Consider the following 21,682-nt stretch of genomic DNA (forward strand, 5'->3'; position numbering starts at 1 on the left):
GTGTGGGCCTTTCAGCCTCCTGGCGTGGACTCACACAAGACACTACAACGAGCCCCAGGCCTTTGACTGGCTCCTTCGGCTCTCCAGCCCACAGACCTTTCGCCTTCTTCTACATTTGTCTCTGTGGGCAGCCACTGTAAACAATCTTATAAATTCTTCTGTATTTGTATATCTTGTATTAAATGTTTCACTAGTAAGCACTGATCAATATAGAAGAACTAGATAACAGGGAAACAGCGTTACCTGCTCATCTTGCTCTGCACCCATGCACCCATGATCCTGGATGGATTGGGCATTCAATTCACCCTCCTGCTTTTCTCCTAGACCTCTCTGTGTTTCTATTCTAAGGACAATGGCCCAAGCAATATCCTTTTATTTGTTTGTGTTTGGTTGGTTGGTTTTTGGTACTGGGAATTGAACTCAGGACCCTGCACTTGCCAGGCAGGCACTTGTGCCGCTGAGCTATATCCCTGGCCCTTGGACCCAGGAATGTCAACAGCAGTCCAGCACCCACTAGTACACCCTGATCGCCCATGTTCCCTTTCCACACTCCCTCTTGACATGACATTGGCTTTCACAGACAGATGCAGCTCTAGCCATCCTTCTAAAGGGCCACCTGTCTCAACTACCAGATGCTGACTCGTAGCGTGGAATAGCAAACCCATGCTCTGCATCCAACTTTATTCACTACAGTTCTCCCATGCAAACCCCAAAATAACCCTGGAACTTGATCTCAATTAACCTTGGGCTTGGACAATGCACCTCACCCACTTGGAAAGCTGTCCTTTCTTCTGCTGGCTATGAAATATTGCCCATCTTCCTAGCCCAACTCTGCCTTTCCTAGGAGGTTTTTCCAGTCTCGCATTTGAGGAACCTACTTCCACCTTAACCTCTATGATGTTGGTTTTGGACAAGATTATTTAGGATATAAATAATCAAATCTTTGTTCAACCTGGCTTTGGCAGAACAGGAAATGTACTGGCCTAAGAAATGCAAAGTTCTAGACGTGACCTAATCCACATGTTTGGACGTCATAAGGAGCAGTGCTAGCCTTCTCCGAATGGGCTGTGTTCCATGTCTACCATGGTCGCAGACATGGCTTTCCTTAGCCTTACACTCTTACTAGTGAAGACCTTTCTCTCTAACATTGCCAACACATGTTCCAGAATTTCTTCTCATCAGCCTAGCTCAAGTCATCTGGCCATCCCTGAACCTATCACCATGGGATCAGAAGGAAAATAACATTCTGACTGTCCAAAACAGAATGAAGACATTCCCCCCTCATACCACAAGGACAGAACTGAGAGATGATGATTCTTGCTAAAGGTGCCATGACCAAGAAAACAGGCCAAGTCATCCTAGACAGGAAATAGCAAGAGAACATGATCCAATGTGTTGTCATTCCTCTATGATTCATTATATGATATTTTATTGATCATAATTTCTTCCTTTTCCCAGTGCCCATAAGATAGGAAACTTGTTTCATGTATAGAATTGCTGATCTTCTATGAGACCCTTTGCCCAGCCCAGTTCCTCCCAGAGGAAGTAATTGGTGAATAGTGAGCAGGTGAGACCAGTCCATACTAGACTAGACCATCCCTGACCAGACAAGAACTCACCAGTCCAGGATGGACCAGACTCATATTAGAATAGAAGAGACCAAATCAGGTAAGACCATACTGGCCCAAAACAGATCAAATGCACACCAGATCAGACCAGACTAGACTGCAACAGTCTGGACAAAACCCAGCTTAGTCAAACCAGATCATACCAGACTAGACCAGAAAACACCATCAAGACTAGCACAAAACAGATCAGACCAAGCAAACTAGACCAAACTAAAGCCTCTTCCACCCAGCTGAGAGCCTGTTGTGAGGTGCAGGGTCCCCGGGACCAGGTAGTACCCTATAAACAATTTATTGACTCGGAGAAACTGAGAAAAATGTATTTGGTACAACGGAACCTGTAGAGCAAGGTCATAATGGATACAACCCACAAATGTTACATAATTCTGCTGTCATCATTGTTATTCAACTATTGTTAATATTTGAAATTAGATGTTAACCCCTCGTGGATGTCTTTCTTCTCAAAAGCTCAGCAGGCCTGGGTGATCACAGCCCTCATTTTCCCAGGATGGGCAGCTGACCCGTGGTTGTACCCACTTCCCCCTTGAGCCCAGACCTGCTGCCCCTGCTGTCTGGGAATCAGTGATTTCAGTGGAACCTCCCAGGTCCTGTGAGCATGCAAGACAGTGTCTCCTGCTGAAATCAAAAGATGAGTGAGGGACCCAGTGACTGCTTTTACCTCGTCACTTCACCCTCTGCTGGGAGATGCCCCTTTTCCCAACACAAAATACATGCAGAGCCAGGAGAAGCATAATGAGACACAAGCTAAAATCACAGAAGGGAGCACTAGTCTAGAACCCAGGGTCAAGGACACCAAGAAGAGGCTCAGGAGCCAGTGTGGCCCAGGCCTAATCCCCCTGCCCCCTACTGGGCCCCCTCTCTTGGGACCACCATGGCCCACCTCAGGGCCCAAGGCCAGGTCATCCCCTGCAGGAGGGGAGGGTCCCCTTGTCTCATCCTTTCCCTGTGGAAGGCCACTGCTTCTCTGTCTCCCCCAGAGCAGAAATGGAGGCTCAGGTGCATCAGAGGAAATGAGGCCTCCACCAGCCACATCACTCCTCAAAGCTGCCTCAGCCACCCAGCTGTCACTTCTCCAAAGCTCTGTGCCTGTCTTCCTATGGAGCCAGCCCTACTTTCCCCCACAGCTGGCTGTTGGCTCGAAGCCCTAAGCAGGTGGAGATGTGGGATCGCTCCCTGATGGTGGGGGCTGTCAGCACCAGGTTGCATGTGCCATTGACGCCTGTCTGGTTCTACTTTGCACCCATCCACTTTCATCCTCAGCACCAGATGCCTGCACACGACAAATCTCGTTACTCCTCAGCCTTGGCAATGACCAGGACCTCACTGAACCTCACAACAGCTGCAGAGGCCAAGTGCTACCATTACTGAGTCAGCAGCCTCAACCTAGGAGGTAGCGGACACCAGGGATGTTGCGCCCACAGGGCCAGAGGCCAATCCCTGAGAGCTCAGGAAGATTCGTGTGTTCTGTTTTCTACGCTCCTTGGCTTTGCTATCAGCCACTTAATCTCAAATGCTCAGGTTCATTTGCTTGCCTCTGAATCAAAGAAATCATTTATTTTGGTGAACAGGAAAAAAGATTCATTCCGAGTTGGCTGTGAGGAGATGGAGGGGCCTTATTCAGCTCAAATCGCCATCTTCCCCATGAGGGTCTTTCACAGCATTGGACAGAGGGAGGGTATAACGAGAGAAGATACATCTTCAGGCTTGCTTCATCTTATTGCTCCTCTGGAAGGGACACTGGCCCGACATCCTGGGCCAGCTCTGTGTCATCTGTCACTCCACCCAGACTGAGGAGATGTCAGGCATGTATGCCATAGCCCTGAGGACATTTAGAAAAAGCCTCTTGTCTCCAAAGAAGAAAATGTCTGACTTTCCAAGTTCTATCTTGCCATGTGGGTAATAGCTAGACTGTTCATTCTCCACTATACCCAGGTTGCCATGGTAGCAATATTAAGAGGCGGGGCCTAATGGAAGGTGTTTAGGTCTTGTGGCTCCAAGCTCAGGAATGGATTCAGGCCCTCATTAGATGAAGTGGGTTGGGTATAAAAGGGGAGAGTGTGGTCCCACCTTTCCTCTCTGAGCCCCCTGCACCCTCTTCCGCTCTCTGACTCTCTCATACACACTTTAACCACCAGTATGGAAAGAAGGCCCATCCTGCATGGCCCAACTTCCAGAACTGTGAGAAATAAACCTCTTTTCCAATAAGCAATCTAACCTGCGGAATTGTGTATTCACCTACCTCAGCTTAAGGGAACATCATGAGAGCTGCTGGCTTGACTTTGAATTTTCTGGTAGCCACACTTTTGAAAAGTAAGAAAGGTATAGGTGAAATTAATTTTCATTCTGCAGTTTATTAAATAGATCTAAAATGTCATTGCTTCACTATGTAATCAACAGAAAAAGAATGCAAAGTATTTTCCGTGGCATTGTGTCTTAGAAATTGGCCCACAGCGAGCATATTGCGTCTCTGACTCATTGCATTTCCGGGACTCTATGTAGCAAGGGACACAGCCAGAGCCCACCTTGTGCTCAGCAGGCCTTGGATAAAACTGCTCATAAAGGATACTGTAAGCTGCCAATCAATTCCCAAGCCCCATCCACTGGGGACACAGTGGCCCTCCACAAGGAGGGTTTCTCACTTTTGCCCTTTCATTACTTTTTAAAAAATGGCGATGGGGTCAGGGGTCAGATTTAAAGCCTCAAGCATGCCACGCAAGGAAGGTTCTACCGCTGAACTGCTACTCCCACCTTTATTCCCTTCCTAGTGTTCTTCTGTGTCCCATCCCCCACATTTCTAGGGCTACACCAGCTGCATTTCCTGTTTCCTCAGGGAGTGCCCATCCCCCTCCTGGCAGGTACAGAATTTGCATACAATGGAGCTGCTTACCTACCTGGTTTTCAGCTCTTCCTGCTTGCTTTCTGCTGATGGGAGCAGTTCCCTTTTCTTAAAGGAGCAATGCAAATTTCTTCCTTCTGAGCACTTGAAACTATGGGGAAGCTGCTTTTGGCAAAAAGATGAAGGTGCATTTCCTTAGGAGCATGGAGTGGTTCTAAGTGGGACCTGGGCTAGTCCTGGTCTTTTGTTCTTGACTTCTCTATGAACACAGGGAGGTACCTGGTTGCACCTCCAGTGGGAAGGTCCTGCTAGGTCTGTAAACATAGAGTCCCACCCAGGGCAACCACCATGCACACCCCAGAATGCCCACCGGAAGTCAGGCCTGTGAATTAAAGCAAAGGAAGCAGCCAGGCCTCAAAGGACTATAGTCTGGAAGGAAAGAGAGGCAGCTTCATCTCCACAAGTGGCAGGGGTGGTGCTGACAAAAGCCCTGACTGCAGACTCCTCGGTCGAACCCCAGTCAGCCCTAAACCCACTGCTAAACCAAAGTGGTCTGGTACATTAAAGAGCTTCCGGAGCCATTCTAGATGCCAATCTGAAAAAGTTCCCACCACCTCCAGCAACAAGGTTGGGCAGACAGATCTAAGAGCATTTTTACAAGGAAAATCCAGGCAAGGAAGGCACAAGCTATTCATATCAATGTTGCATCCGCTGTAGATGACAAGAGACCTGTAGCAGACACCTTGAAGCCAGGACCTGCTGTAGATGACAGGGGACAGGAGAAGGCCTAGCTGCATCTGCGTGTCTGGAGGGTGAGCTGGACCTGGTGGTGCCCAGGCGGTCATGATGGGATTCAAGTGAGGGTTGCAGTGTGCATTCAGGAAAGTAGACTGCTCAACTGTGTCTTGGGCAAAGTTATTGACTGATTCCCCGCCCCTGCACACTTCCCTCCACCTCCATCCTTCCAACTAAGCTTAGGACATCTCAGAATGCTCTTACCACAGGTTTCTCACACTGTGTCTTTCAGCTGTATGTCACCTCCACAGACCACTGTCAATGTGCTGACATAGTTAGATACCACCATAGGAACAGTGGACAAAGAAACTCCCTGTTACTGAAACATAATTTCCTTCAGAGGCAGTCAAGGATTAAAAATGGATTTATCTAAAACTCCTTAATCTTCTCTTGGGCATCCAGATGCCCAGTAAGCAACTAAATAAAAGTCAAGCAAAACTTGAGCTTCACTGCCTATCCTTTATTACCTTAAAACTTTGGATATAGATGTATCTGTTGTTCAGGGAAAGTTAGCTTTCCCAGTTCACTAGCCCTAAATTTGCCTCACTTATCTCATCTCACTAAGATTGAGGGACACCAACCCAATAAGCTATTCTCAGGATTTTCAGGGACATCCAATCACCAGCTTTTACAATGTCCAGTTCTAGGTTCCCCACTCCAGTGACATCTACAAGTCTCCAGCCACTGTCCCAAACATGCAGTCACCTAGGTTCCAGGAAATCAGAGCCTCATGGACCACTCTTCCTTGAGATCACAAGAATGATCATCTCATGGAATAAAATAGTTCCAGGAGTCATGAGCTACTAAACCAGGACTGAGAGAACCACTGGCTGCACCCCAATCCATACCAGCACCCCACAAAATCAGGGCCCACTCTTTCATGAAAAGGCCAGTCAGGTTTCCCTTTTCTGAGCTGTGTCCTCTTCCATTTCTCCAACAGAAGCCATTTTCCTACCTTTTCTTGCTTCCTGGTAGAGGACAGCTTAATCGTTGTCAGAGCTGTGCTCACCCCAATTTTCTCTTACTTTTCACTGAAAGCCTTTTCCTGTACATTCATGCCCAATGCCTCAGTTGTAATTTCCACTATCACTGAAGTAAAGCCAGGTACCAATCAGTAATGGTTCTTCCTTTTTCCTTGTTGATGAAATACTTCTAGGAAATAATTGCCTAGAAACGTCAACTTCATTTTGTTGATTGTTGTTTGCTATAATCTTAGAACTTCAGTGCATCCTCCTGAAATGGAACATGTGGCTCAGTGTCCACCTAAAACCACCCACAGTCTCTGAGAGTTGCACAGGAGAGTGGCATTCTATACTGCCAAGGCAGCTCATAGGAGCCAGGAAATAGGGGCAGAGGGTTCCAGGAGCTGCCAGACACTGTTGTCTCCAACCCCAGGCTTCCCCAGCTCCAGCTCACCCACCAACCCCAATGCCCTCCAGACCTAGCTCCTGTCAAATTTAGAACTCTTAACTTTGCTTCTTGTTCATTGCATGTGCTAGTCAGCTTTTCATTTCTTAAGCAAATACCTGAGAAAGACTACTTAGAGGAGGTGAGTTTCCTTTGGGTTCCTAATCTCAGGGGTTCAGTCCATGACAGCTGTATGGCAGAACCACCATGGCAGAGGGCATAATGGAGGAAAACTGTCACTTGATGGCAGCTAGGAAGCAGAGACAAACACAGAGTCCTCAGGGAAGGTACCAGGAATGGATATGGTCCCAAGGTCACACCCCTGTGTTGGGAGGCGCTTTGGATCCTGGCTATTGAACTCTGCTTTCCTTCCTCACTCAGGCCTACCCAGGCTTCCCAGACACAGAGCCCCAGGAGGGACCCAGGTAGACATGGCTTTGGGGAGGCCAGAGATGATGGGGTGAGGGAGCCAGGGCAGGGGCTGCAGTGGATGCAAAGATATGACCTCTACTGAGCTGTTCCTCAACCTACATACAGCCCATGGTAGGGCTACACCCCAAGGGTGTGGAGTGCAGACAGCACACCTCTTGGTAGGAATTCATGTGCATGTGTGTAGAAATCACTCATCAAAATGTGACTCCCCCCCCCCCAAGCACCCTAGTGTAATAGGATTTATGATTCCATTTTCCACCTTGACATGGTACTGCCCCGACAACCAGACTCTGAGGGCTTGGACGTGGTACTGAGGGAGAGCAAAAGTCCTGGAGGCAGCAGTAGCCGGTGTGAGCCAGGGACTTTTTTCTGCATGGTGATATTTCATGAAGGTTACCCTGAAAGAGGATTCAGAACTCACTAACGTGGCCTCCCACTGCCTAGCACCCAGTCAGGACCCTTAATCTCCTGCCTCTTGTGTGACAGTGGCCCCTAAGGTAAGCTCCCAGACAGCTACCCTTACCGTCCTGCCTTCCAAGCTCCAGACTGTGAGCAAACTTTTTCTCCTCTGGCCTCAGTTTCCCTATGTATAAAAGCACAGCAGAACCTCACTTCTCCAAAGGTGAGCCATCCATCTCTGAAATGTCCCCAGAATCCATGATGGCTCTGGGGGAATCTAACTTAATAGGTACTTTAGAATCTGCCGTGTGGAAGGCAGCCCAAACCACAGCAGACTGGACGGCCCACCCAGAACCAGATTTCTGGCCAAGATCACATACACCAGGGCACTCTGATGAGCTCCAGACAGTTTGCAAAGTGTATTATTGCTGATTTATTCTGATTTTTCAGAGAGGGCACACTGGGGTACAAAACAGGATGGAGGTAAGAACTTGGCTTGGGCCACACTTCTTGTCATTACAGCCAGTCTGGATAGCCTGGGCCTGGGCAGGAGGAAGTCACAGAGCCAGGCAGCCCTGACCTCCCATCCAAAGCCTGACCGTAAGGCTCTGTGATTTCTCCTGGGGACCCCAGAGGTTCTCCAATCATGTGGAGTAACAGGGTCATCAACCCCGCTCTTCCCATTCTAACTACCTCTCAGGGACTTCTTGGGGAGACCTTCCTTTGAGAATCTGGCCCAGTTACCTGGCTTACTTCCCCAGTAGGGTCCTTATGGAGGTCCAGGCAGCTCTGAGCATCTCTAAGATCCCAGGTCCAATATGGAGCCTTTAAGAACAGGGCTGCAGGTCTTCTCAGCAGACTCAGTGGCCTCCCTCTATCCCTTTTGGCCAGCTGAGGTCTTAGCCAATCAGCTATCTGCCACCTGATGTGGACATATTCAGCTACCTGCCAAGGTGACACTTGCCCACACCTGCTCAGGACCTCCCTGCACATTCAGCCATGCCAACCTGCACCTGCCACTGCCCTCAGCCAATATTAGCATCCAGAACTGGACAGCAGGCCAAGTGGCCACAGCTCTCATGTAGCCCAGGAATGGTGTCCCAGGAAGAAGACCAGGCCCCATGGGGCATGGGGAGGTAGCTAGGGTCTGTGCCAGCCAGGACCTGTCCTTCTACCAACAGATGGCTTCCACTCAACCCTATTGTGGATGCTGTGACCAAATGAATTTTGCTATTCCCAGGTCTGGGCCAGACCTGCTCAGATACACTTCTCAGGGCCAGTGACAGGGTCAGATTTAGGCTCCACCAACCCTCCTTGGGACTTCTACAAATACATACGGTACAAGATACTTAAAAGAAGGCAACCACCTGCAATCACTGATGAGCTTCTTGGCTACCACACAGCAAAAGTCCTCTGGAGACTGAAGTTGACAGAGCAAAGGGGGCAGAGGCATTATTTGCCCACCTACACTCAGCCAAGCCCAAAACCATCCTGGACTTCTAGGAATGTGAGCCCATAGCTTTCCATTTCCATGAGTTTCAACTGGGATTCTTTCTCTTAAAATCCAGTCCTGATTGGGGAGATAGCTCAGTAGTATAAGCACCTATCCTCACCCTTCAGAAGCACCAAGAAAGCACCTGCAGAGGGCATTCAGGGACTCAGAAAAGGAACAATCATGACATCTGCCCTCCCTGTCCTGGACCTGTGTGATGAGCTGACCCTGGGTAGAGATGACTTTCCTCTTTGGGAGGTCAGGACATGGAGGACCCCCTTCTTCTCCATCCCCGAGCCCAGTCCAGGGTCAGAGCAGCCAAGAACAGAACACATTGCCATTCTCCTATGTTACCCCATACCATGCTTCTGCCATTGCTGTATCCCCAGCTCCAACCCCACCTCCCCAGAGGCAGGACAGACTCCACCATCAGCTCCATGATGCTTTGGGCTGTGAGCATGGCTTGGTTCCCTCCCCAAAAAGATGGTGTGGTACAAAGTGCCCAGGCAAGGAGTATACATGTGATAAAACCAAAAGCACAGGCCCAGAGCTCAGCCTGACCCAGCCAGGTAAGGAGGGAAGGGGGGCAGGGCTCTAAGCAGACGCATCCCCAGTAGGATGCCCATCCAGCAAGCAGAGTGAAGTGGGGCCTCACAGAAAAAGATGAGCACAGCAGCAGCTGCTCCACAGCCAAAGGAGAGAGGAGGTGCCCAGGAGCCTCCCTGCTGGGGAAGGTGACGCCCCTGATGGCCACTCTGGAGATTTTTTTTTTTTTTTTTTTTTTTTTTTTGAGTAGCTCAAACTGCCTTACAGGTGGATCTGGTTCAGCTTATGGAGCTGGGGATCAAACCACAGTCCCCTGCACCTGCCTGAGTTTGCCCAAGCAGATGCTCTAAACAACTGAGCTAACCCACAAGCCCCCTCACCCACAAGACCCCTGATGTCCACTCTGGAAGTCAAAGATGAAACCAATGCAGACATTTTAGTGGTCTAGGAAATCCTACAAAATTGGTGTTGTTAAAAAAGCAGAATATGAACACCATGTGGGTTTTTAAAAAGACTTGAATGCATGCTATAATCTTAACTAAAGGTTTGGTGGTAAGTGGGTGATTCTTTTGGGGCTGTCTTTCCCCGTCCTCTAAGGAGAAGCAAGCCCAACCCCAATGCACAGAGAGAGCCCTGATCTCAGTCCCCAGGGCCACAGGCTCCAGTTAGGAGGCACTTAGGCTGGCCATGCTGCCAGGAAGCCCATGCATGGATGGCTGGGCCACACAGGCACTCTGCGTCCGCAGCTCTGCAGCTGTCACTTCCCCAGGCACTGCACCCAAGGAGCCACCCCTGGGGCACCCCGACCACACAGCCTCAGCTGTGCACAGTGAGACCTGTGTGCATCTGTACCAGGGGCGAGAGACCCTCTATGCTGCCCACCCTACTCCTGAGCCAGGAAAGTGGAGAGTGTCCTTGCAGGACACCATGCTGGGAAGGTGTCACTCACACAGCACAGACCACCAGGTCACTTCGGTCCCTTTTTTCTGTCTCATGAGACAGCAAAATATGGGGAAAGAGTCAGGACTGGAGAATGTTCCCTGGGCCAAGATGAGGCTTCTAGTGCAAGGGCTTGTGGTGAAAGGCACTGCCCTGGGTGGGGTGTGGCTGGCTCAGGGGGAGCATTGTCTAGCATGGAGGAGACCCAGGGTTCCATACCTAGCACTGCAAAAGAAAAGAAAATCAAATAAATACAGGCACAGTCCTGGCAACTCCATGGGCTGAGTGTGCCGTGCGTGACAGCAGCATGTGTTGTGCGTCTCAGACCCCGCCCCTAGCCGGCAAAGGCCAACTCGGCAGGGATTAAGGCTGGGTGCTTGCCCCTGTCGTACTTTCCCTCCCCCTAGCCCCTCACTGTGACACTATACCCACCACCCACAACTTAAAGGTGGAGGTTCATTTGGCCTAGGACTTCAGTCCATGGTCAGCCGGCCCCCAGGCAGACACAGGATGGGTGAGGGGCCCAGCGGAGGAGAGAGCGCTCACACCATGGGGGCCAGGAAGCAGAGCCAGAAAGGCAGAGCCAGGGAGGGAAAGTGACCCTTGCAGGCTGCACCCTTGGTGACCACCTCTGCCAACCAGGCCCTGCCTCCTAGCAGCACCTTCTGCTATTAGCCCATCAGTATAGCCCCCCTGATTCAGTCACCTTCCAAACACATGGGAATTGAGGAACATTCTAGACTTAAACCCTCACACAACCCAGGAAGACAGAGCCCTCAGCAAGTAGCCCAGCACCTGACCCAGGAGAGGCCACTGCAGGTCCCTCACACTGCACCCCACTGTGACTGGGCACTCCCTGCTGGCACCCTGGACACCTAAGTCTGAGCCTGGCTCCTATGGAGTTCCTGTGGCCATGGGAAGATAAGTGGCCTCATGAGGAGGATTGCAGAGTCTTAAGGCCGCTTCTCTTCACCTCCTCCTCTCCTCCTCCTTCTCCTCCTCTTCCTCCTGTTCCTGCTCCTTTTGCTCCTCCTCTTTTTCTTCCTGATCCCAGGTCTGGACTGAGCCCCTCTTTCAGTACAGTAGCAGACAAGAGAATGGCTTGGCTGTCAGAGCATAATAAAAAAAAAAAAAATGTGGTGAATGTTTAAATTTTTAAAAATTACTACAACAAAACACATGTTGCCATTAATCCCCCTCTAAATACTTCCTGGGACAGCAGCCTTCCCCTATCACCCTTCTCAGTTTCTGCAGCAGCTCTGGAAGTCCTCCTTTCCTGGGTATCTTAGTTGCATTGTTCTGGCTGCCTCAATGTTGTGAATTAATTTAAAATGTCACCCTTTTGTGGTCATTTTGTTTTGGGGGAAGAGCTAGGAGTTGCACAGTGCCAGACCCAGTGAATAAAGCAGATAAGGGAATAGTGTCACGCAGCGGAAAGGTCCCCAGAAGCAGTCTTCACCACACTTGTGATCACAGCTTGTAAAGACAGTCACAAAGGAGGACTCCAGAACTGCCTCCGAAAATGGCAAGAACGGTGGGAACAGTGTGTTCCCACCAAGGAGAGTCTTTTGCAGGGGATCCACGGCACATCTTTTACTGTAATGATTTTTTAATTTGAACATTCCCTGTATATATTGACCACGGCTCATTAATTTGGGGACTCTGTCACCCATGTCATGCTGGAAACAGGACATCTAGAAGTGGCCACTCCTTCCTCATGGCTGCCTCAGAGTTTATAAGCTCATGGCTGTCTTACACTTGGCCCACCTCTTATGATTTGCGTCTAGTCATCCCCCCCAAAGCCTCATGCAGTCACAGGGTGGATTCTAGACTTTGTGATTAATTCATGTTCCAGCACTGGGATTATGGGTATGAGTGCTGCTTGGATTATAGGTGTATGTGCTGCTGGGATTATGGGTATGATAATCTGGCCTGGGGCAGATAGCCTGAATGCAACATAAGGGAGACAGACTTGTTATTTGTTGCTGTTGTTGCCACCACTCCTTTTGTTGTCCACTCTCTGCTGTTGCCATGAGAGGTTGCTCTCTGCCATGCACCACTCTGCTTTGGAGCCAGCTGAATATGGACTGAAACCTCCACAAACTGTAAGCTAAATAAACCTTCCCTTCCTTCACTTTGGGTATTGAGTATCTTGCCCCAGCAATGAGAGAGTAACTGACATCCCACCCCAAAGTGCGGCCTCACAGAGACCCTGTCGCAGAGACATTCGATCTGAGTGTTTCTCCCAGTTCTGCCTGGCCTGAGCCCTGCAGTTCTGTAGGCAGTGGCAGGACAAGCCAACGGTTGGCTACCCTAGGAGCCCTCCTACAGCTACCCACTGGCCAGAGACACCCCACACACCCCTCACTTATGACTCATCACACCAACCTATGCATGCAAATACAAACCAAATTCACATGGATGGTCAGCTGTAACAAAAGGACAGAAACACCATCAGCTAGCTGGGTATGACTGCACACACCAGGCAGGGACTGCATCCACACACCATGTCGCTTGGGAAAGCCCTAAGCTCCAGGCTAGTCTTGGAAACTGGAAGGCAGGACAATGTGAGACAGAGAAGGCAAGAGTGACATGCACTCGAATGGGCAACAACAGTGCCTGGTGCGGATGGTCACGGTAAAATGCATGTGTCCCCTGTCTTGGATCTTCTCCATACCCTGCTCCCCTGCAGAAAACCCACCTATGTCCTGCAGTCTTCCCTGGAATGAGTGGGTGGCCCAAGAACTCTGTCCAGTTCCTGGTGGGTCTAGAGACCAGGGCAGCTGGGCACTGAGCTCTGTGATGCTGGTACAAGGCAGGGAGGAGACCCAGACCTGGTGCCAGATGTCCTGGGTCCAGTCCTGGCTCGGCTACTTACACCTGCGACCTTGAGCAAGGGATTTGACCTCTGGGGTTTCTCTCTTCTCTGTCATCAGACGTGGATGCTTACAGATATCTTTCAGGGCAGATGTGAGAACTAAAGCAGCTGCTTGGAGGCCTTACAAATACCAGATTCTTTAAAAATCGCAAGGATACCTGTTCTAGACAGAGGAATTTAAAAATCTCTTAACACTCACTCTGCACCGGTTCCCCTCACAGCAGACCCTAAGACAAGAGCTTATGAGCAGGGTTGTTTTTTGGGAAATGATCCAGGAAACATAAGTAGAGGAGGAGGAAGTGAGACCAGGAAGAAGAGGCAATCCAGGGAGGCTTGACGAGCAGGTTGCCGTGTGGGCAGCTGGCACTCCATCCTGCTGGGCCTCTCCGAGTGCCGTGGAGTGCAGAACTCAGAATCACCCACTCTAAGAACAAACCCTCACACATGCAGCCAAGTGCCTTTCAACAAGGGTGTCAAGACCACTCAATGGAGAAATGACAATTTTTAAAATAAATTGTGCAAGGAGAACTGAATATCCACATGGAAAATAATGAAGTTGGTGCTTCCCTTATGCTATATACAAAAACTAATGGCAAGTAGATTAAAGAAATGAAGAGCTAAAACTCTTAGAAGAAAATAGCGAGTGTAAGTCTCACATGGGGAAAATAAAGGCGCAAGAATTGGCAATGGTTTCTTGGGTCTGATGCCAAAGGCGCAGACTGCAAAAGTAAGATTAGAGCAACTAGATGACATTAAAATTCAAAATGACTGTGGGTCAAAGGCCACAGCAGAGTGTGAAGGCAAGATGTGGAATGGGGAAAGTGTTCACGAATTATGTGTCTGGGGAGAGATTAAGGTACAAAACTTGTCAGGAACTCTATACAATAACCAAAGAACAAGTGAGCTCCTTCTGAAATGGGCAAGGGGTGAGAACAGACACTGCTCCAGAGAAGCTGAACAAGTGGCCAGTGGCACATAAAGTGTCACTCAGTGCTACGAACGGCTAAGGGAAAGTAAGCCACAGGGGGATGCTGCCTCCTCCCCGGCAGGATGGTCAGTGCCCAGGAAATGCTAAAAGCAGGTAGAAGGGTCTTCACAAAGGCAGGACATTAGAACTTCTGTGCACTGTGGCTGGAAATAGAAAATAGCACAACCCTCGTGGAACAAAACATTAAAAGTAGAATTGCGGCGGGATCCAGAAGGCTCCATTCTGGGTGGATAATGAAAAGAATCCTGAAAGCAGGAACTCGGTTCAAAGTGGGGTGTTTCATAGCTGGGCTTTCACCACAGTCAGCAGGGAGCAGCTTCAGCCCTCACAGATGGCCTCAGTCCAGCCCAGTCTCCTTGAAGATGAACCAAAGGTGGACCGTGCCCACCACAGAACACTTGTCAGTCTAAAAGAGGAAAGGAATTCTGACACAGGCTGCGGTGTGGATGAACCTTGAGGACACCATGCTAAGAAGAATAGCCCAGCCACCGAAAGATGCATGTCACATGACCGCACTGATCTGAGATGCCCAGAGCCGTGGAATTTGAGGAGGCAGGAGTGGAGGGCGGTCATCAGGAGTGCAGGAGGAAGGAGCAGAGTTGTTCAAAGGGCAGGAGAAAGAGCATCCTGGGGTGGATGTGCTCATCACTGCTGAACCGCACACTTCAAAACGACTCAGGGGACACACAGTGTGTTCATTTCATCACAACTCTGAAATGTGTAAAGTAGTAATCAGATGGGACAGCCATCCTTCATGAGCTACAGTCACAAAATAGCACTGTCCAGAGCACAATACAAATGCTACCAACAAATCAAATTTTCAAAGAAAGACTTACTGCCGTGAGGAGTATTTATCAGCCACTCCTGTCTCCTGCTACTCCAGGGCCATGCTGGAGGCTGGTCCAGGAGAAGGGCAGGGACTGAGGGCCACACCAGAGTCAGCACTCAGGGACATCCACAGGGCCCATCCACACCCCTCAGTCCTTTCAAGAGGCTCCCATGCATCTCCCTGCCGTTCATGCTCAGCGAGGTTGAGGACTGGAGTCTGGCCCCTCCACCTCCACAGGGCATGGCTCCCAGAGGAAGACTCTGGCTTTAGGGCAAAGGATCAAGAGATGCCCTGCACGGCCTCTGCCACCATTTGAGCTCCAGATTCTTGGTCTAGCTTCAAAGGAGTCCCTGGGCATTGTTCACAGGCATGGGAGTCATGAAAGGGAGGTAGATCACTCACAAAGAGGAGGGTTTCTAAAGAAAGAGCACTCAAGCTGGGCATGCTGACACACACCTGTCATCCAGCTACTCAGGAGGCAAAGGCGGGAGGAGCCCAAGTTCAAGACCAGCCTGGGTAACTTAGCAAAGCACTGTTTCAAAATAAAATTTAGAAAGCTGGAAATGCAGCATGGTGCAAAGGCCCTGAGTTCAATCCAAATAAGTTTTTAAAGAAATGACTCCCTGGTTCTGTCTTGCTGGTTTTGCAGTGATGAGATTAGAGACAAACCCATCCCAGGTGGTGACTGCTCTCTGGAGGATTCCTGCAAAGGCACAGGTCCTGCAGGCCCCAGGAGGATGGCAAGCAGGATGCAGATGCCCGGCCTCTGATCACACCTGACTGTGAACACAGAGGGCCCAGGCGGGGGTGGATAGTGAAGGGTCAGGGTGCCACAGGCACCAACCAGGCTGCAATTAAATCTCTGCCCTGCTGGCACGCCAGGCTCTGTAAAGTGCAGAGAGAGTCCTGGAGCAGTGCCAGGAAGAGCCTTCCCTTGAGGAGCAAGGGGAGCAACAGCACAGTCAGCCTTGAGCCATCAAATGACAAAATGTGGCACAAGTGACATTGATGTCTTCCAGAGCCAGGTTCTAAATGGTGGTATGGCTCCCCTGACCGGCTCTTAACACCCACCCTTAGATTGCAGCTGCACTCTCACAGGATGCCCAGGTCACATGGAGAAGCCCTACATTGGGGCTTGCAGCCCTAAACCCTCCCCCAGCTCCAAGACCCCCACCAAGCACAGACTTGAAGCAGACTGCCGTCCTTGCTCCAGATGAGAGCCTGGCTTCAGAAGACACAAGGAATCCGATCCAGTTATTATGTGAGTCTGGTTTGGGGGTGACCTTCATGCATGAGGAAACTGCGGCACAGACCCATGAGCCACTGCCCAAGGGACATGAAAGTTTTCCTGCCACCTCTAAGAGTAGGGAGCAGTGTCCACCCTCATGATGTGAAACTCTTCTGGCTCCCAACCAGGAGTGGCAGTGCACACCCTTAATCTGAGCACTCTGAAGGCTGAGTGGAAGGATCACACAGTAAACTCAAAACCAGGAATAAGTAAGGCACCTTGCCATGAATGTCCCTTAAAGTCTTCCCCCTAGCTTCAAGCATATTTATCCCATCATTCCTGACACTTTCTGAAGTAATTCTGGAGGTCTTCTTTCTCCTTTTATTTTCAGCCTCCCCCGTGCTGGGATTATAGGCATGTGCCACCACACTGGACTCAGTAGCCAGCTCAGCACGCCCCAGGGGTGGGGCCCATGCAGCATACAGGACCAGGGATTGAACCCTCATCCATGTGCTTGTCAAAGCAGGCGCTTAGGCCACTGAGCCCTTGGCGGCCCTCTTTCTTGAGGTTTACTAGATCTGATCATCAGCACAGCCAATGCTGTTGTTTGGCACCATCCAACAGAAAGACAAGCTGGTAAAAACATGACAATCCATCCTTGTGCACCTTATTCACCAAGCCTGGAACTCTGTGACTGCTGGATCTTCCCCAGAGTTACAATGACCATGAAAAGCAATATTTTGAATCACGTCAGGACACCAAGGCAGCTTCGACAGGTAAAGACAATCAGAAAAGGGAACTTCAGAGCTGCTGCAGAAAGGGGCAAAGAGCACAGGGTGGGTGTTGGGAGAGAGGAAAGTAACTAAGATGTGGTAAACCCAGAGTACTCCAGACAATGAGCCAGCAGCAAGCTGCCCGGCCAGCTCTCGCTCTGGGCTGTGGCAAGTGCTGATTTCAGTGGTGTAAATCCCCCGGCAGTGGCCACGCTACCAGCACTCTGACATGTGATTGGCAAATGTTCCTGAATAGTTAGCAAGAATGAGCTTGCTGTGTTGCACTGACCATCTATTTGGTTTTATTCGGGTTTTGTATTAAAGCCAAGGCTTTTTACTGATCCTCAGATGGAGAATTTCTGGACCTAAAGCTGTGAGCAATTGAAGGTGTTGGTCACTAACTGACTGAGCCCCAGAGAGGCCAAACCATTTGCCCTGTTCCAGCTGTGGTGCAGCTGTCTGCTGGATACCCTCTACTCATGCTGCCCACTCCATCAGGAAGAGGGGCTGCATGGGGAACTCTGTCTTCCCCAAAGCCCCACAGACTTCCTTGAGGTCACACTGTCCACGTGCCGGGCCCCATACTCACCAGCAAGGAGCTGGCTTCTCAGGAGCAGTGGAGGCCCTCACTGTCGCACCCACCCTAGAGCTCTGTGCTGGCCATGCCCAGCTGGCCACATTCCTGGACCTCGCAATGGGAGTGTAGAGGATGAGGGCCCAGGATGCAGCATGAAGGGACCCTCAGCTCCTGGATCCCAGGAGCAAGAAGTGTGGCGCTGCACAGCCACAGAGGGAGGGTGCAAGTCTCACCAGGGACACCCAGCAGGGCCTGTGGCAGGGAGGGAGCAGAACCAGGTGGCCTTGACTTTGAGCTGCACTGTGGTCACCAGATCAGTCAGGGAACTCCTCAGTGCTGGGCGGGGGTGGCTCCGGAGCTGTACCAAGTGAGGAAGTGGCCAAGCCTGCGTGGGCCACAGGAAGTGGGTCTGGAAAGGTTGGGTCTGGGAGTAGTTGTCAGCAGCCGGATAGCATGCCCTTCGCTTACAGGGTTTGGAACACATCCATGTCTTCCCTTGTCCCTGAGTGCTGGGGTCCCTTCAGACATGAGAGGGTCACTGGGCTCCCAGGTATTCTCCAGAGCCCCACACCCTGTCGGCATTAGCCTCCCTCACTGGTTGCCAGTGTCTCCTTCAACCAGGCTCCCAGAACCCCAAGTTTGTCCCTAACCCCACTTCTACAGGAACCCTTGGGCCACCAACTTCAGTGTCATGCTCCAGGAGGTCCTGGCTTTGTGTTCAAACTCAGCCAGGCTCTTTTCCAGTCCTGCCTGCCTGTGCCATGCGTTCCCCACATGGCTCTTTTTCTACAATGGTCACAAGAGGCCCCCACTCCTGGGAGTTACTGCCAACCCATGCCTCCTGAAAACTGGCTCCTGTTTTGGCCACCCTGTGCCCTAGTGACATGGGGGTTGTCCCTTGAGAACATATCCATGTCATGGCCTCCAAGAGAAGGTCAACTGTAGTTGGTGATCCCACAAATGTGTCTGAGCCCAAGCCTTAGGACTCAGGCTCCCTGTGGGTTCACCATGACAGAAGCCACATCAGTGTCACCCACTTACCCAAAGGACCAACAGGGATGCTGCTGCCCTGGTGTGGGTGAGGGAGGGCTGGGTGGAGCCTTGGAGCAGAGCCTGTGGGCCAGAGTTTAGTCTCCACAGAAAATAAAAGATCCTGGCAGGTCCGAGTGCCCAAGCCCAGGTCCAGGCTCACTCCCTGTAGTACAGCCCTGTGCTGGGAAAGAAGTGAGGGACAGGGCGCGAGAGAGGCACAGGGTGGGGAGGCGGGCACAGATCCTGCCTTCACATCCTTCCAAGACAGGCATCAGCATCCTGCCCTCTGCATTACCTTACCCATAAATCTCACTCTACTCTGGCCTGGACAAACTCATCCAAGAATGTGGGCCCAATTTCCCCTTCATGTCTGCAGACATCAGGTGACCAGAAAACCCCATTAATAGTCATGCCAGCCAGACAAATCACTTTCTCTCTTTGGTACTCAGTCTCCCCACATATAAAATGAGAAGGAAAATAAAAAAAGACCCTCCCGCTCCTCCCCAGTGCTGGAAAGCAGGTGGTCTGAGATGTGGGTTGACCCATCCCTCAGGTATAAGTGGCAGGATGCCAGTGAAGAGAAATGGGCTGGCTCATGTGACTGAAGATTTGGGGTGGGCTTCAGGGTGACTGGATTCAGACACTCAACCGACGTCTTGAGGCAACCCCTGGCTTGCTGGTGACAGAGTCCCTGTGGCTGAACTTCAGGCTCACATTTTCATGCTGCACTAGATCAGGTCCAGGGGTCTTACTTGGCTGTTCCACGTGTCCACCCCAGGACCAATCACAGTCTTCTGACTCTGATAGGAGGCCCCTGACAGGTGGTCCAGCTTGCCTAGAGCCCTGGCTGATGGGGAGACAGCCTTGGGATCCCACCAGTTGGGGTTGGGACATTTCTGAGAGACAAGAGAGCTCACTGATGTCCTCCACATAGGTCTCCTCCTCCTCCTCCTCCTACATTGCTGTGAGATCCCCGGATGAGGGCAGGGACACAGTGGTGTCGTCAAGGCCCAGAGCCTGGTGCACCTGCCCAGCTCTGTACGTGCACACCATAGAACCAAAGGCCCCGCAGAAGCTGCCCGATCTCTGCCTCCCAGGCCGCACTAAAGAGATTACGGGGTTGTCTTCTCACAGAAACCCGGGGCCTCTGGGCTGGCTCTGCTAATCTGGACAAAGGATAACAGGCCCCTAATTAATTCTCTGAATCTGATGGCGGTGTGAATGCCAGCCAGTCCACCCGCCTTAATGAGTTTAATTGACTGAACTTGATGATTTTATTCGAAACCTAGGGCCGCAAATTAAGCTCTTAAAAATGCACTTGAACTTGATTGGCAGCAGTAATCCCAGCAAAGTCGGTTTAATCCGCAGGCTGCCTGAGTAGGGGTGGCCATGCAGGCTGTGGGCTCCAGAGTGCCTGCTGCATCCTCAGCTCTGGAGCTGAGTCTCCTCTGCCCTCTGCCTTCTGCCTTGAGGCCTGACGAAGATGACCAGTCTTGTCTCTGCTGCCTATTGGTGAACTCCTATGCACCCTTCAAACCCCAACCAAAGCCTCTCCTCCAAACCCCAGATTTTCCATCCTAGCTCTACTGTGCTCCTGCTGCTGGTATCTACATTTGTGTCCTTACTTGTTCCCTCTGACTAGAGTAGGTATTCAAGGGGCAGCAGCCCTTCCAGGCCACCCTGAGCCACAACCCAGCTTAGATGGTGCTTGTGGAACACTGATGCTGCCAGCTTTGCAGAGGTGGCCTTGCAGGAACAACCCGGGGACCCTGCTGGAAGAGAACCTGGAGCTGCCTGCGGAAGATTGGGAGAGCCCGAGACCAGCACCAGGAGGGCACAAGGAGGCCATCCTAGGCTGCCAACCTGCTTGCTGAGCCTTCACAGAACTGACCGAAGCCACTGGCACCTGCAGCTTTGGGGCCTAGGCCTCTGCAGAGCTGCAGCCACTGCCTTTGGCCTCTGAGGTCTCAGCCAGCCTGGTACCCCCAACTCTGGTGGGGGTCATACCCCAGCTCCCCATGGCCCTGTCTACACTGGCCCCTTGTCCTCAGACCACCAGTCCGGCCCTGGACTGGTCAGCAGTGCCGGCCCACAGGCTCAGTCATCCCTCCCACAAGGCAATGGGCCCAGTGCTCACGTTCAGCCACTTCCTCCCCAGATCTGGGGTAGATTGGATCCTATGAGTAAGCTATGGACACACACATACACACTCACAAACACAAATACAGGCACACATGTGTGTGCTCACACAAGCACCGACAGATAGGTGCACATACATCAGCACCAGCACAAAAATGGTACTTGCTGGCAAGTGTGCAGGGAAGGATACACTTAAGCTGAGGCTGGAATACGAACTAGAACAGTCACTACCAAAACCACCACGGAAGTATCACCCAAGAGTTAAACCGAACATCCCAGCTGACCCTGTCGTGCCATTCCTCAGTGCGTTCCCAAAAGAATGAAGTGGAGACAGCAGCCCCCTCGAGTTTTAGTAGAGTGATTCACAATAGCTTAGCTATGGAGTCAGGCAAGGGCCGGTTGGCAGACATATGGATAAAGAACAGCTAGTATATGTGCATAATGGAGTATTATGCAGCCATAAAAAGGAACAGTATCTTGTCATTTGCAGGAAGGTGGCTGCTACTAAAGACCATCATGTTAAATTTACTGAGCCAGGCTCAGAGAGACAGACATCACACAGTTTCTCACATATGTGGGAGCTAAAAAAACAGAAACAAAAAGGAAAGAGAGATGACTGGAAAGCAGAAGGGAGACTATCAGAGAGAAGGAAGGGCAGGAAGCAGAGAGAGTGAGTGATGGAGGGCTAAAGCAGCTGAAGTCCATTAACACACACTCAGATATGCCAAAAAAGACCCACTTTTCTG

This window comes from Octodon degus, unplaced genomic scaffold (genome assembly GCF_000260255.1).
Source record: "Octodon degus isolate 3935 unplaced genomic scaffold, OctDeg1.0 scaffold00254, whole genome shotgun sequence".
Taxonomy (NCBI): Eukaryota; Metazoa; Chordata; class Mammalia; order Rodentia; family Octodontidae; genus Octodon; species Octodon degus.